Source organism: Protomyctophum parallelum (assembly GCF_964188405.1).
Source record: "Protomyctophum parallelum genome assembly, chromosome: 5".
NCBI lineage: Eukaryota > Metazoa > Chordata > Actinopteri > Myctophiformes > Myctophidae > Protomyctophum > Protomyctophum parallelum.
Window position 1 is genome coordinate 36280104 of NC_139702.1, and position 14340 is coordinate 36294443.

The following is a 14340-nucleotide window of genomic DNA, read 5'->3' on the forward strand; positions in this document are numbered from 1 at the left end:
TCTGTAGACGCCACCTGTGACTTCACTGAGATGGTGTCGAAAAAGTAGGTGACATTTACTTTACACTGGCAGAGTTGACCATGCGTATACTGTATAACATGACCATGCCACATATTTCCATGATAACACCAAAGCGAACTATACCAGTCCCTGGAATCCACTCAAGGACAACTGGGGGTCCCACTTTTGACCCCACTTTGAAAACCAGAAATCATTACTGTGCAGCACCCTCAGATCTTGCCATGATGTAGCATTTACTTGAATGAGAGCAGTGTTCATGGACGAATAGTTCTAATAACTGTCAGGGGTTGTTTTTTTTGTTGTTTTTTATCCAGTAGGCCTCAATTCAGATAATCAGAAAACAAACCTATGTGATTGACTATTACATTTATAACCTAAGGCGTCTTCAAACTGATTTGATATGTTTGATTTATTGTAGACCAGTGGTTCCCAAACTTTTTCATGTCAAGACCCCCAAATTGACACTAATTAGCCCACAGACCCCCATTTGAAAAGATAATTCCAGGGACCCCCATATGGGAAGATTTGTATGGATCTAGCAGTGATTTGCAACCCGTTTAATTTCAAGGACCCCCAGTGTAACGGCGGACGCCGTACTATACCTAATGCAGATGCTAACACAATTCTACATGTATGGTATAATGTAAATAAGGACACAAATGATTCTCTGAAGTGGCGGATCTACTCATACACCTACAAATGAACAGATATAGGGGAGGATGGGGGAAGATGAACCGTCGGGTAAGTTGAACCACCCCCTGTATCTTTAAAACTACACACATGAGTTGTCATGTGACCTCAAAATCAGGACACACCCACCATTTCAACCTGACTGTGAAGATGAGAGACACATGGACAAAGTGGAAAGTACATTTATACACAAAAAAGTGTTTTTTGCTGGTCAAAGTAAAAAAATAAACTTTTCTGGAATAATCATTTTTATATTAAAGCAAAAGCACCCAGGTCTAAACTTATATATCATGCATGTTGGTGATATACCAATGTATAAAACCCATGTGAATCATTTAGCTAAACATTATCCTGGAGCATTAAGCTAGCTAGCCCCTTTCGGGACCCTACGTAAAGCTTTTCTGAAATTTTGTTGAGTTTTACGTAGGGTCCCTGCTCACTACTGTATTTTCGTATGGAAATTCCTATACGAAATTCCTATCCTATATTCCTATAGGACCCGCGGCATGTGACGCCATTATTTTCCTTGAGTTATTCTGAATTCGGTAACTTTAAGTAGCTATACATCCAGCTGCGAATATCTCCTGTGGCGCGGAAGCCGTTAAGTATTTTTAATCTTTGTTTGACCGATTTGGTCGCTTTATTTCTTCTTGTTTGTTTACCGTTTATTGTACCGCCTCCCGGTGTGCGGTTGGCTTGTGAGGCTACGTCCCTGCCTCTGATCTGCTGTGTCATAGCTATAGCGCCACTAGCTAGCCAGATAGGCGGTACAATGAGGTGTCAATAAACAAGGAAGGAAAAGAAGAATCCAAGCTTCCAAATCGGGCAAACATATATTAAAAATACTTAACGGCTTCCGCGCCACAGGAGATATTCGCAGCGGCATGTATGGGTACTTATACTTTACATATTCAGAAAGCCTCATACTGAAGAATATCGTCAAAGAGCGCGGGGAGCCGGTAAACATGGAGTAAATGTTTTAAACAGGTGGCATGGACGACGTGGAACAGGACCCAATGCACTGGGTCGAACAAATGTCAGAAACTTCAGTAGCATTTGGGTTCTGCTTGGAGGGCTATAAGCTAGCCATGTTTTGTCAAAAAGTGGCCATGGGGCAAGTTGAACCAATTCCTTGGGGTAAATTGAGCCAATTTTCTTAATGTGAATCACCATTCATATTTTTGTATTAAGTATTAGCTACTCAAATTATACTGAATGACCTTTAATTTGGATGTTTGCAAATGTTTGCAAATTTGCTATATTGTATTAACAATATTGCAAATATTATAAGGTTCTGAATAACAAACTTTATTTAATTGTCTTTATATTGTTTAAATAATAAATAAACAGATAAATAAGACTATTTGCAAAAGGGAAAACTGTTATTAAATTATTTTCAATACGTGAATACATTATCTGTTCAAGTTTAAGCTCTTTACATTAAAATATCATGTGGTTAAATTTTGGATCAACTTACCCCTTACCTGGGGCAAATTGAGCCACTTTTTTTTTATTTTTTTTGAAAAGGTCATATTTTCATGGCCCTTTGTCATAGCTGCTTACTCATCATTTCAATTGATAGAGGACATCCTGAAATATGTGTAGATCATTAGATTTGACTGCCATCTCATTTTGCCTTGCTTCCAGGACAACTTAAGTAAAAGTGGTTCATCTTCCCCCATCCTCCCCTATAAGGCACATTAGTTTAGGAATAAAGAGGACAGCATACTTTCTAATTGACCAGTATAATGAGAAGACTTGTGAAGAAGGAATGTAAATCTCTGATGTCTAAACTTACCTCTGTTTACTCTCATTCTCCTCTCAGGGTGGTGTTCGGGCAAATGAGTTCCCTCTGGGTATAGGCACCCCTCTTATAGTTCCGGGAGGGACCAACTGGGAAATGGATAGCAGGGGGGATTGGGATGGACTATAATGAATGTAATCCTGTATGTGTTGTGTAGATATTCTATGCTAACTACTAACTGTGAATAGGTATTGAGGGTGCATATACAGGGAGTAAGTTTATATTAAAATGGCATTGTGTGATTCTAAGAATGGGGAATATGGTTATGGTTACCCATGGGGAATGGTATGGGCTAACCAGGTAATGGACTGCCCTATAAAAAGCAGTCAATTGTCTTTAACCCGAGTTATGACAGGTTGTCTTGCATATGACTGTCAAAGTGATTGAGAAACAATGGAGAAATAAAGCCTTATTGAAGGTGCCCTGGACTGGTCTCTATTCATTTGTTGCCTTGGCCGCTCGACACTCTCACACCCAGTTTGACATGCAATAGTCTACAGACCCCCATTTAATGGCATTTCTACTCAATGTAAAATCAATGTTAATTTATCTCTGAGAGTGTACAAATGGAACCAAATGTACCCCCATTTGTACACTCGAGTTACAGACCCATAAGGGTCCATATGGTTCCAAAGTATCATTTAGCTGAGGACCCCCTGGAATTCCCTCAAGGACCCCTGGGGGTCCCCGGACCCCACTTTGGGAATCACTGATGTAGACTAGCTTACAGTTAGCTACCTAGCTTAAATGATGTAGCTACCTAGCTAATGTTAGCCTACCTAGAACATTCACCTGAATAGATTTATTTACAGGAATTGTTATTTGTATTACCTAATCACACTCATCCACTTTGGTGATTATTTAACCGTGAGCCCATAAAACACAAAGACACACACATTAATGACTATATAACCTACATATATGACTATAAAGGTGCTTTACATCACAAATAAACACTTTTATGGAGATTTAGCGTTGAGCCTTACCCCCCGGGTTCACATCAGGTTCACAACACATTCACAACAACGCAGCTCGCGCATGCGCTGGCTGACGTAGGCCTACTGGCTAAAAACGTTATATAAACTGTACACAGGTTTCTAGTAAACCCAGGCGAAATATGACCCCATCTATTTTATATTGGAGAAGTTGTACCCAACACATGGCAAGAAACCCAAAGCCACAACAGCTACGTCGCTATTGCAACACCCTCAACACCATCTTACACACTACACCCACACACACTCACACTAATTCACAGTCCCTGTCTACTGTAAATGACCAACACTGTTTTCTTCCTCCAGGTAATTAGAACGCCAAGTATCTTAATTCCCAGATCAACAGGTAAGTATACTTCAACTAATATTGTTACCAAGAAATAGAGGTCCAGTCAGCTAAGTATAATAAAATAATAATATTTACTTAGACAAACAAATAAACGGACAATAACATACAAATAGTTATTTCAATATGCAAACACAAAATAAACTCAAAAATCACAACCCTAGTGGTAAACCTTTAAGGTCACATTCATACCAGAGAGCTTTGCTGCGATTAAAACGAATCCTGCTGCGCATTGTCAGAAAGTGTGCTTCGTTTGGCAGGTGTGAAGGCTCATTCGAATCCTAATGCGCAGCAAATAACCGCATTTTACTCCGCCCCAAAAACGTGGGTTTCGCTTCGCTTCAAATCGCACTTGACTACGATTCGGTGCAGGTGTGAATGCAATCCGCAGTAAATAAAGGAAATGAAGCAAACATAATGTGGCGGGTGAGGAGCTGAACACAGTTGGAGACGGAGAAGGCATATTTTACGCAGCGCAAAGATGTCCCGTTACTGTGGATAGACGTGGTCGAATAAGGAGACTGAAGCCCTGATCGAAATGAGGACGTGTACATTAATCAATTGCTTAAGAAAACACATAAAAACACTGCCGTGTATTATAGCCTACATAATATTCTGTCTGTCTGTGCGTGCCGTAAACATGGAGTGCTGTCACTGTGTGGGACTGCATGGGGAGTTATATCAGTGCGCTCATGCAGCGCTGTGCTGCATGCCCAAAAGAACAGTGTGTGGCGGCTGCGTGCGTAGAGAGAGAGAGAGGGGGGGGGGGGGGGGTCCCAGACGGCACGACACATGCACGTTATGAGTGTAATTTTATCACCATAGATTTCACTGTGTAGGCTATAGTTTATGAATGGAACACATTGATAAAGGTCCCCCTGCTGCGTTTCCAATTGCTGCGAATGACAGTGTGAAGGCAAACCGCAGCCAATTAAATATGCAAGAATCCCAATTTCCCCGCCCATACGGATCTGAGTCTACCGAAGTATTAGGTGAGAATCTGACCTAAGGTCAGAAATAATAACAATAATCACACCAACCAGAAAAATACCTGTTGTATAATACCAACTAGTGTAAACAATGTAGGCTACCCTTTAGAATTAAACCCTATACCAAAACCCTGTTTTTAGAATCCCATTTTAATCCTAATTTAAATCCTATTGTAATCCTAATTTAAACTTTTGAAATGTAATTTAAATCCTATATTAATGTAACCTTACTATACACCCTTAAGATTAAATATGAAATGACAAAGAACCTTGCTTAGACTAATATAATATTAACCCGGTGGATTACCTTAAATAAAAGAAAAACACTTTGTTCAACGAACTTTAGATTTCAACCAAAATAAACAATGGATCAAAAGACTGGTAAAACTGAAATGTGGGCCCACAACCTTTCACACCTTACACCCTGACGATAAGGAATTAATCACTATTAACCCCCGTTGCAGGCCTGTAGATGCTCGGGTACGTGGTGGCCTAAAACGGAATGGCCCCTTCACTCTCCTGAGCCAGGAAAATAAAAAGGTACCTTTCGTTCGTGTGACGAGTGTCTGTGGGTGTCTGGGTGATGCAACAGTTCAGAGCTCCTCTCCAGCAGCAAACCGGTCCCGACGTCCAAACGAAAACAGCAGCCGAATGTCCTCAGAGCATGATTCAGGCAGGCAGCTCACCGCAGAAACATCTCTCCTCCCGTCCCGACGTTAGCAGAGACTTGAAGGCTGACGGTCTCTAGCCCAAACAACGTCTCTCTGAGCTAGTGAGACGTGCGGCTAAAAAAAGTCACTTGCCCTCGCTGATTTAGCAAGCACTGATAATCACTTCACACTGGGTATTAACCTGGTGGAACTGTGTTTTATTTTGTAACATTGACTGGTGCTTTTATTTTCTATGGGTCTGTGTATTTTGGTCAAAGCTGAATTAATGATGATGTCATTATTGTGTCAATTAGCCTATAACTTGCCTAGTGTGATTGGTAGATGTGGGGAATTGAGTAGTTTCAGAGAGCCGGAGTCAGTGAGTGCAGGCGCGTCAGGTTCCTATAACGGCGGTGGGTGCTGGTCTGTAAGCAACTTGCAAAAGTGGATCAATTGTAACACACGCCGGCTCCATTCAATACCATTATAGGTCATATTTACACAGTTGACATATTGGCCAATATTATATGTTCTAAAATTGTATTGTATTGTATTGTGTATTCTAAAATTATTGTAGGGTTGTATAACATTGTACAACTCAATAAATCAAACGTTTGTTTAATCAATGTATTTCTGACCAAAAAAAAACCCAAACTGGTACACCCGATACTATTTAATATTTCCCTTATTTTTGATACATTTTCTTATCACATCTATGGTATGAAAACAATGCTTCAATGAAATATAATTGCTTTAAGCTGAAAACGATATGTTTAATGATGTTTTTTAGCGTTGTTACATTTATCATGCATTCCGTTACAATTAATCCGACATGCGCAGCAATTGTAACACTGGAACAGCGTCCGGTTTAATAACTCCCGACCTGTTTTATAAAAAAAATAACTTGAAGTGGTTTATGGTAGCTGACATGTGTAGGTCCGTTGCCTGAAAATATTACATGTGTAGATACACGGATCTCTGAGTAAAGAAATGAAACGTGCAAAGTGTTACATCCTCCCCTACTTTATTTACAATTTGCTAATGTTCACAACGAACACATTAAATTGTTTCAGTATCTTGTTTCAACATTTCAGCATGATCAATGATAAACAGTAAAGCAGTCGCTTTGTGGCGGTCGCTTACGAGGAAAGTGTTTCTAGAGTCCTTACATTACAGCTATAACATTAAATTGTTTCAGCATCTTGTTTCAACATTTCAGCATGATCAATGATAAACAGCTAGCAGTCGCTTTGTGGCGATCGCTTATTGACGTACCATTTAATGTACGTGATCCAGGTAAATGTCTCTTTCCAGTAGGGTTGATATTTTCGGGCATATTTGCGGCTTTTGCTCGGCGGCTGGCTATTAGCTGCTATTAGCTCTTAAAAGAGCCGTTGTGTTGGTGCTGATAGTGCTGTCAGCCTCGGCAGCTACTTGTAGAGTCGGTGTTCATCTTCGTAGATTCGTAGTCAAATGGAAATGAATCCTATACTGTAATGTATGTATGCAACATACTCTCTACCTGGCAGCAGAACAAAAGCCACCTTATTAGCATTTGAATGCCCATGGGCGGCGGCCCAACACCTATCTGGCCCGCGCCCGCCGCACAACCCCCGTAAGGTGACTTACAGTGACTACGTGACATTTCATTCAGGACAGTGGGTGCATATTCTGCTAAACAGAAGAATGCCACTGGGTGCAGCTGCGCCTCTGCACCCCTGGAGATGACGCCGGTGAGTGAGTGTACAGGTGCCTGTGATTTCTAATCAAGGAGAGAGAGAAGGAGAGCGGAGCACAGAGGCTGTGTCCGTTTTTGCTGTGTGATCAACTTTACGATGTAAAATAGTATTTAGCTGTAGTTTCTGTGTGTGTCTGCTCGACAACTACAGTGAAGCTGCAGTAATCACGTGTGGACTCGGACTGAACGTCTACACAACGTTTTATACCGTGATATGCTGCGTGTGAACTTAGTTAAAGAGCGTCATAAGCATGCGCCCTTCCTGCGCTGGAAGTAGCAGATCTACAAGTTATCTACCCGTCGCAATGCACAGCGCTTTGGGCTTGTACATCTGTGATGTTCCCGCAGTTTAGTTGAATTATATCGATTCACAACTTTAGGACCCCTACCAACTTTGTTCGTCAATCCACTAACATTTTCGTCTAGCCTCGTCTTGTCAACGATAACACACACACGTCTCGTCATCGTCATCAAACAGAGCTACGGTATTTAGCTCGTCAGCGTCAGTCTTGTCCCGAATTATTTTAGTGTCGTTCGTTTTAGTCCGCTTAGTCCTGGAAAAAGGGGCGTTGACGTCGTCATTTACGTTATCGTCAGTCCTGACGAAAACAACACTGGAGAGGAATCTTCGCCTCACGATTTTGCTTATTCCTTCTAAATCACTGTATATAAAATATCGCTTACTCAGCGAATCTCTTATTTACGTCAACATTGTTCTTCCACACTACTTGGTTTGTTCCAAACTATTACAATTACACCGTTCGAATTCGCCATTTCGCCTGCCGAGTACTTTTCATTGCGCACACACACACGCGCACACACACACACACACACACACACACAGGAATAGCCGTGCAGCCTATACACGGCTCCAGCGAGACAGGACGTTATAATCTTGAGTTTCATTAAATAACTGTCTTTCTCCGCACGCGCACGTGCACACACAATAGGCTACCAATGTGTGGGTAGCCTACAGGGATTTACCCACGGAATAAATATATATAATCATCTATACCAGGGAACCTTAGAGTATATACTCTAAGGTAGCAACACAATGCTGCGTCGTAGCAACACACATCAATGCTGCGTGCGCTGCGTGCGCTGCGTGCGTGCGCTGTGCGGTATCGCACGTGTGTGTGTGTGTAGTCGCACGTGTGTGTCGTTCTCCTCTCATAGTGGTATGTGGACTGTGGTAGTCGTCGCTAAACCACGCGACAATCATTATTATGCATCTTGAACAACACTGGGATTATTTATGGACCTGTCACCTGCAGCAGTAGGTGAGTAATTACTTTTATCTATGTTGGACGTTTGTGTTGCTGCATCATGAGCTTGGAGATCTGCTGTGTTGCTGCATCATGAGCTTGGAGATCTGCTATTTTCAACTGTAAAGTACATTTTGATGTCAATTCTCTCTCTCTCTGTGTGTGTGTGTGTGTGTGTGTGTGTGTGTGTGTGTGTGTGTGTGTGTGTGTGTGTGTGTGTGTGTGTGTGTGTGTGTGAATATGTTACATGATTATGCATTGTGAGCTGGTAGATCTGCTATTTTCAACTGTACTGTACTTCAAGTGCAATTTGTTGCCAATACTGTATGTGTGTGTGTGTGTGTGTGTGTGTGTGTGTGTGTGTGTGTGTGTGTGTGTGAGGCCCATAGACTGTAAAAAATATGGACAAAGCGTTCGCCGGGTCTAACATGGACGTAAAATGAAGCCTGTTATTCCTGCACTGTAAGTCGCCATCTTTCTAGATCCGTTTGGTACCAGCTGGCCATTGGCTGGCTCCGTTTTGGACCAGCTGGCCATTGGCTGCCCAGACAACGAGGCGGGACTTCCCCCCTTCTTCTCCGTTGGTTTTTATTTTGACTCGAGTGGGAGGGGAATCCCGATCATAGACTGTAACGGTAGCCACGCCCCTCAGAACATACGCGATGTTTTTTTTTCTTTATGGTCATTTTTTTAATTAATGGGACCATAATTTTCCAAAAAGAATATTATGACATTAGAAATGAGACTTTAGGCCCAGGCCGTAGCGTAACGGTCTGGGCACCGGACTGGTAATCCAGTCGCAGTGTGCCGCGGGTTCGACTCCCGGACCCGACACGGCCTTTACTGCATGTCATCCCCCCATCTCTCTCCCGTTTCCTGTCAGCCTACTGTCTGTCCCTTAAAAAATCAATAAAAGGCGTAAGCCGCAAAAAAAAAAATCTTAAAAAAAGAAAAAGAAATGAGACTTTAAACTAGTGACTGGAAGAAGAAAGTATTCATGACCATGTTTATTAAGGTAATACAGTCTAGGTGAAGTTGGGCCAAAATACATGGGCCTCTATGGAGCTATGGGGCTTTTTGGGTCCAGTCCAGCGCCACAACAGGCCATTATAATGAACTACCGATTTCAAATGAGGCTTCACGAAATATCTGGCTGACTGCCCCCCTGGTGAGGCCAGAGAACTATAAGACAAAACGCACATGGAATGGGAAATAGAGGGGGGGGGGGGATGGAAATGGTAGGGTTTTTATTTTTGGTATTTGACTTTGCTACTGATGATTGTACGCAACAACAAGTATTGCATTGTGTGTTTGAGCTGACAGGCCCTTTTTGATGTCAATCAATCAAGTCATCTCAGGTCATCTCAAGCGGCAGATGCAAAAATCGTTTTTTATATTAAAATTATATATATTTTTAGGGCCATGTCATGTGGTCTAACTGCAAAGCCTTCGTGATCTATACTGGTAGATCCTGATCTACCTTTTGGGCACCGCTTAACGTCAGATCAGCGGTTTTGTCGGCCAGCGCCAAAAATGCTCCCCGACAGCTTAATCGGAGCAAATACCGGGCAGTGTGTATGAGCCATAACGTGTTGACTACACTACACTAATAAGGACACATAATAATAACTAATAACCCTGCCCATCCACTACATGTGGAGTCAACTCCCGCAATTTCCTTCTTCCCATAGTGCGTGGCAAAGTAACTCTGGGATGAGCGGCGAAATTCTAGTTATTAATAAACAAATCACCTCTTAACATATACAAAATACTACCACCACTACCTACTACCACAACCGTCAGATTAGAATGTAAACTATAAAAGAGTAAGTAATACAGATAAAGATTGTATTAACGCCTAACAACCACTAGAGGGTTTCATAGAGGGTCTCTATCCACCCTCCATTGGTGGAGTGACCACCAATCAGAGCTCGCCTCTAGCACAGCTACAGAGCACAGTTAAACAGCTGAGTGGGAAATTTGAATCTGCAGATCACACACAGATATCAGTGCAGTCGCATCTCATAGCAATATACAGATGCTAGGATGCTAGGCCTAGTTCTTGAGGCGTTACATTGTCTAGTCTCTGCATTCTATGTTATTTTATGTAGGCTTATGTTTTATAATTGTAAGCCTATGTTATTTTATGTATGTTACCTTGCTTATTAAGTCATAAACGAGTCTGCTAAATACCTACACTGTAATTGTAATTGTAAATTTTTGTCATAATCTGATTCAGAAGCCTACTCACCATGAGCAAGTCCAGGAGGATGATCATGAAATTGAACAGCAGGTTGAAGATGCAGGTTGGCTGGCTGTAACCATTATTACATAGACCTAATCATTGCAATTATTTGAGATAGTCGCAATTATTTTTGCATAATCATCAGAACCCTGCCTATGCGTGTGACATCATCACCAAACCCGGAAGTTATGCACGAATACCTACTGAGTGGCAAAAAACTACTTTCTGGCCTTGACAACCCCTACATCGAAACAGAAAAGTCCTATCTATCTGATTGCATTAAACAAGGTTAAACAATGTTAAACTCACTTTGCATGTTGCTTTGCCACTCGATTTGCCACTCAATGTACCATTCACTTTAAGCATGTGCATACCCTCTATTATAATTATGTTCTATTATTGCGAACGCAGTGAGCCACTTACTATGACAGCAAGGGCTGAATGTCTGTGTGTGTGTCTGTGTGTCTGTGTGTGTGTCTGTCCCACTGTTACACCACCCGCCCGCCACCAGAGGGCGCAGCTGTAGCACACACAGGGCGCAGCTGTAGCACACACACACACACACACACACACACACACACACACACACACACACGCACACACACACACACACACACACACGCACACACAACCACACACACACAAGCTGCGTTCGCTTCACGCGTTTGCGCGTCTTACTTGTATTATATGTCTATTATACAATAAAATAAAAAATAAAAATAAGGCAGTCACCAAGCAGGAAGGCAATAAGTATAACCGCTCCTAAAGCTCTTCAAACAGCAGAATGACAACGCTCCAACTGATATCTCAAGGCAATTTATTTAGCGAGATTAAGTGAAAAACTGAAAAACAAAACAAACAATATCTTTTTTAACACAAGATGTGTAGATGTGTAGCCAGCTACTTTGAAGGACAGCTAACTGCCCATAATAATCTCTCTCAGGTTCTTGACAGTTTGAGCAGGAGTCACCATGGGTGTTGTCGATGGAAATGGCCATGCAGCTGCAGGACTGCCCAGGAAATACAATAAACTCTGTTTCATTTATGTGGAGTTACTTTGAGGTGGTGGGATACTTATAAATCACTCCCACATCCCACTATACCCAACCGGTGCTGCAGATCATAACATTGCTGTACAAAGCTGCCCTTGTATAAAATTGGTTTAAAGGGAAAGCAAGCCAGGATAAAGCATATATATAAGACTGGACAGAAGTGCTCTGCCTGCAGGAATGTTATGACTGCACTGACTGGGTCAAATAAAGTACAGTATTTGGTGATGATTTGGACAGACTTTTTCACGTAACATTCACAGTGCCTTTTGTAGAGCAATTTAAAATGTTGTAAGCAAGTTTACTCTAACACCAAACCACCGCCTCAAAAGTAAACCAAATCTGTTAAGTTCATGTGTACAGAAAAATAGCCTATATATAGCCAAAATACAAGTATAAACCTGAACAAGAGAACAATGCTGCAAACCACCAGGTCTATGAAAGGTATACAGTAGCAGGCCACTGGAATCCAAAGAACAGCAGTCAGTCACATCACTTTGGGTGGCTTCAATTCAAACACTAACACCTTACTAATATTGTATTCAAATTTGTTTAGATATTTTGATATTAATGAAGTTCGGGAACTTTAAAACCTTCATCTTTAACATAGACCCGAAAAGGCTTTCCTTTTGGTAAAAGTAAATGAGTGTCATAGACCTGACATCTCTAATTGTTTAAGTAAAAGTACGGAGTCCTGTATTCCACTACATTTTTAATAAATTACAGGCACATAATGGACCTAAGGTGTGGAAGAATGCTGTTTCCTCCAAACTCAACGATTTTATCTCACATTACCAAAAACCTTTGAAAAACCGGTAATGAAATAGAATGCAATTTGTGTGCACTGCAGGTCTCATAATGTTAGCCTGGCTAATAAGCCAGACTCAAATCACACTGTGGTATTTGATTACATTGTAATGTAGGCTAGTATAGTAATAGTATCGAGAATGCCACAGCCACTTTGTTTTTTGTCTGCTGTTTCACAGTTCAACCCTGTATTTTAGCCAGGCTTTAGTACAAATTGACTTCAGTAACAATCTTGTGGACTGGATTCTGGATATTTCAGCTAATAGTCTGACCAGTTTGCTACTCCACTAGTTCCCCACAAGGATGTGTGCTTTCACCCTTATTATCCTCTACACAAAATGTGTTAGAGCAGGTGTGAAAATTATGACAATTTCAGACAAAAAGTATGCATATGACTCTCTCTGTTATTGTTAATGGCTCCTCCAAGACTGACACCAGCCTGATAGGTACTATATTAAATGAAACATATCTAAAACAAAGACATGATAGTTAATTATCAGCTACTATACTTCCTCCTGGGCAGTGGATTATAGTCCCACTATGTAGAACAAAGTGGTATAAAAATAGCTTTGTTCCAGCTGCCATCATTCAGATGAACAAGATGCTGCAAAATTGCACCCAAGGAGGAGGAGTAGGACTAAGCCCTATACGTCCTCTCTGGGGGGGGGGGGGGTACTACCTGTCAGTGGGGAGTGTTGGCTGATGAACGAATATCAACATCCTAAATGGAGTTGGAACAACAGATGTTCAGGAGGCGGAGGAATACACCTTGACCATACCTTCACGCCATCCTCCGCCCTCCATGACAATGTACCTGAGCCTACTTATACCCGCCCCAGACAACCCAGCATCCTCTACTTTTCGTATCCTGCCACCATCCCCATCACCACCTCAGGACCAGCAGCATCTCCATTGCTCCATCTCCTCCATCTCTCCTCACCTCCTTCCTTCCTCACAGTTCCCACGGGGGGATCACGCCTCCACGTGTACCGCGGGCTGACCGCCACACGACCCGCTCCCCAAAGACTTCAGGGTCGGCAACCCCCCCCCCCCCCCCCCCCCCCCCGGAACCCACGCCCCACTCCCCCCACTCTCCTCCTCATCATTTCATTCTTTCATTCAATAAAACCTTTAAACCTTCCACAATGGTGTGTTTCTTCCAACTAGTGAATACTGTACCAAGTACTTGCGACAATACTGACGATAGTCACATGCTATGCAAAGGTTCTGCCGATCCGTTGACTTCTAGTATAAAATAAAAGTTTTAAAAAGTTAAATATTTTCAGAAGGTGGTCTGTGGCCAAACACATTTCAATTTGGGAGTGTTCCACAGACACTTTCCCACTGGCACCTTTTGGAGGTGGGAAATTCCATGATTCCATCCATGCATAGTGGTATTGATTTGATACCACATGTTTGCAGCATATTATGACCAATCACAAACATTGACAAATGCAGCATCAGAGTGGCATATTTCACACACCAACAGATGCGCTGGATGCAGATAGCTGGCAAAAACCACAGAATGTGTGAATGCATAACTTAATAGGCTTATATATCACTGTGAATAAGAAACACTAATACAATGGATGCTGAGTCAACAAAAACACAGTGTAGATTAGAGCAAATATAATATCATATAAGGCTTTTTTCTCAGTTTCCATAACACTGTTGAATCATTCGAGCACAAGTGAGTCTGACTACAGTTACATTTGTGTGGAACTGTGGATCCTTATGGCAT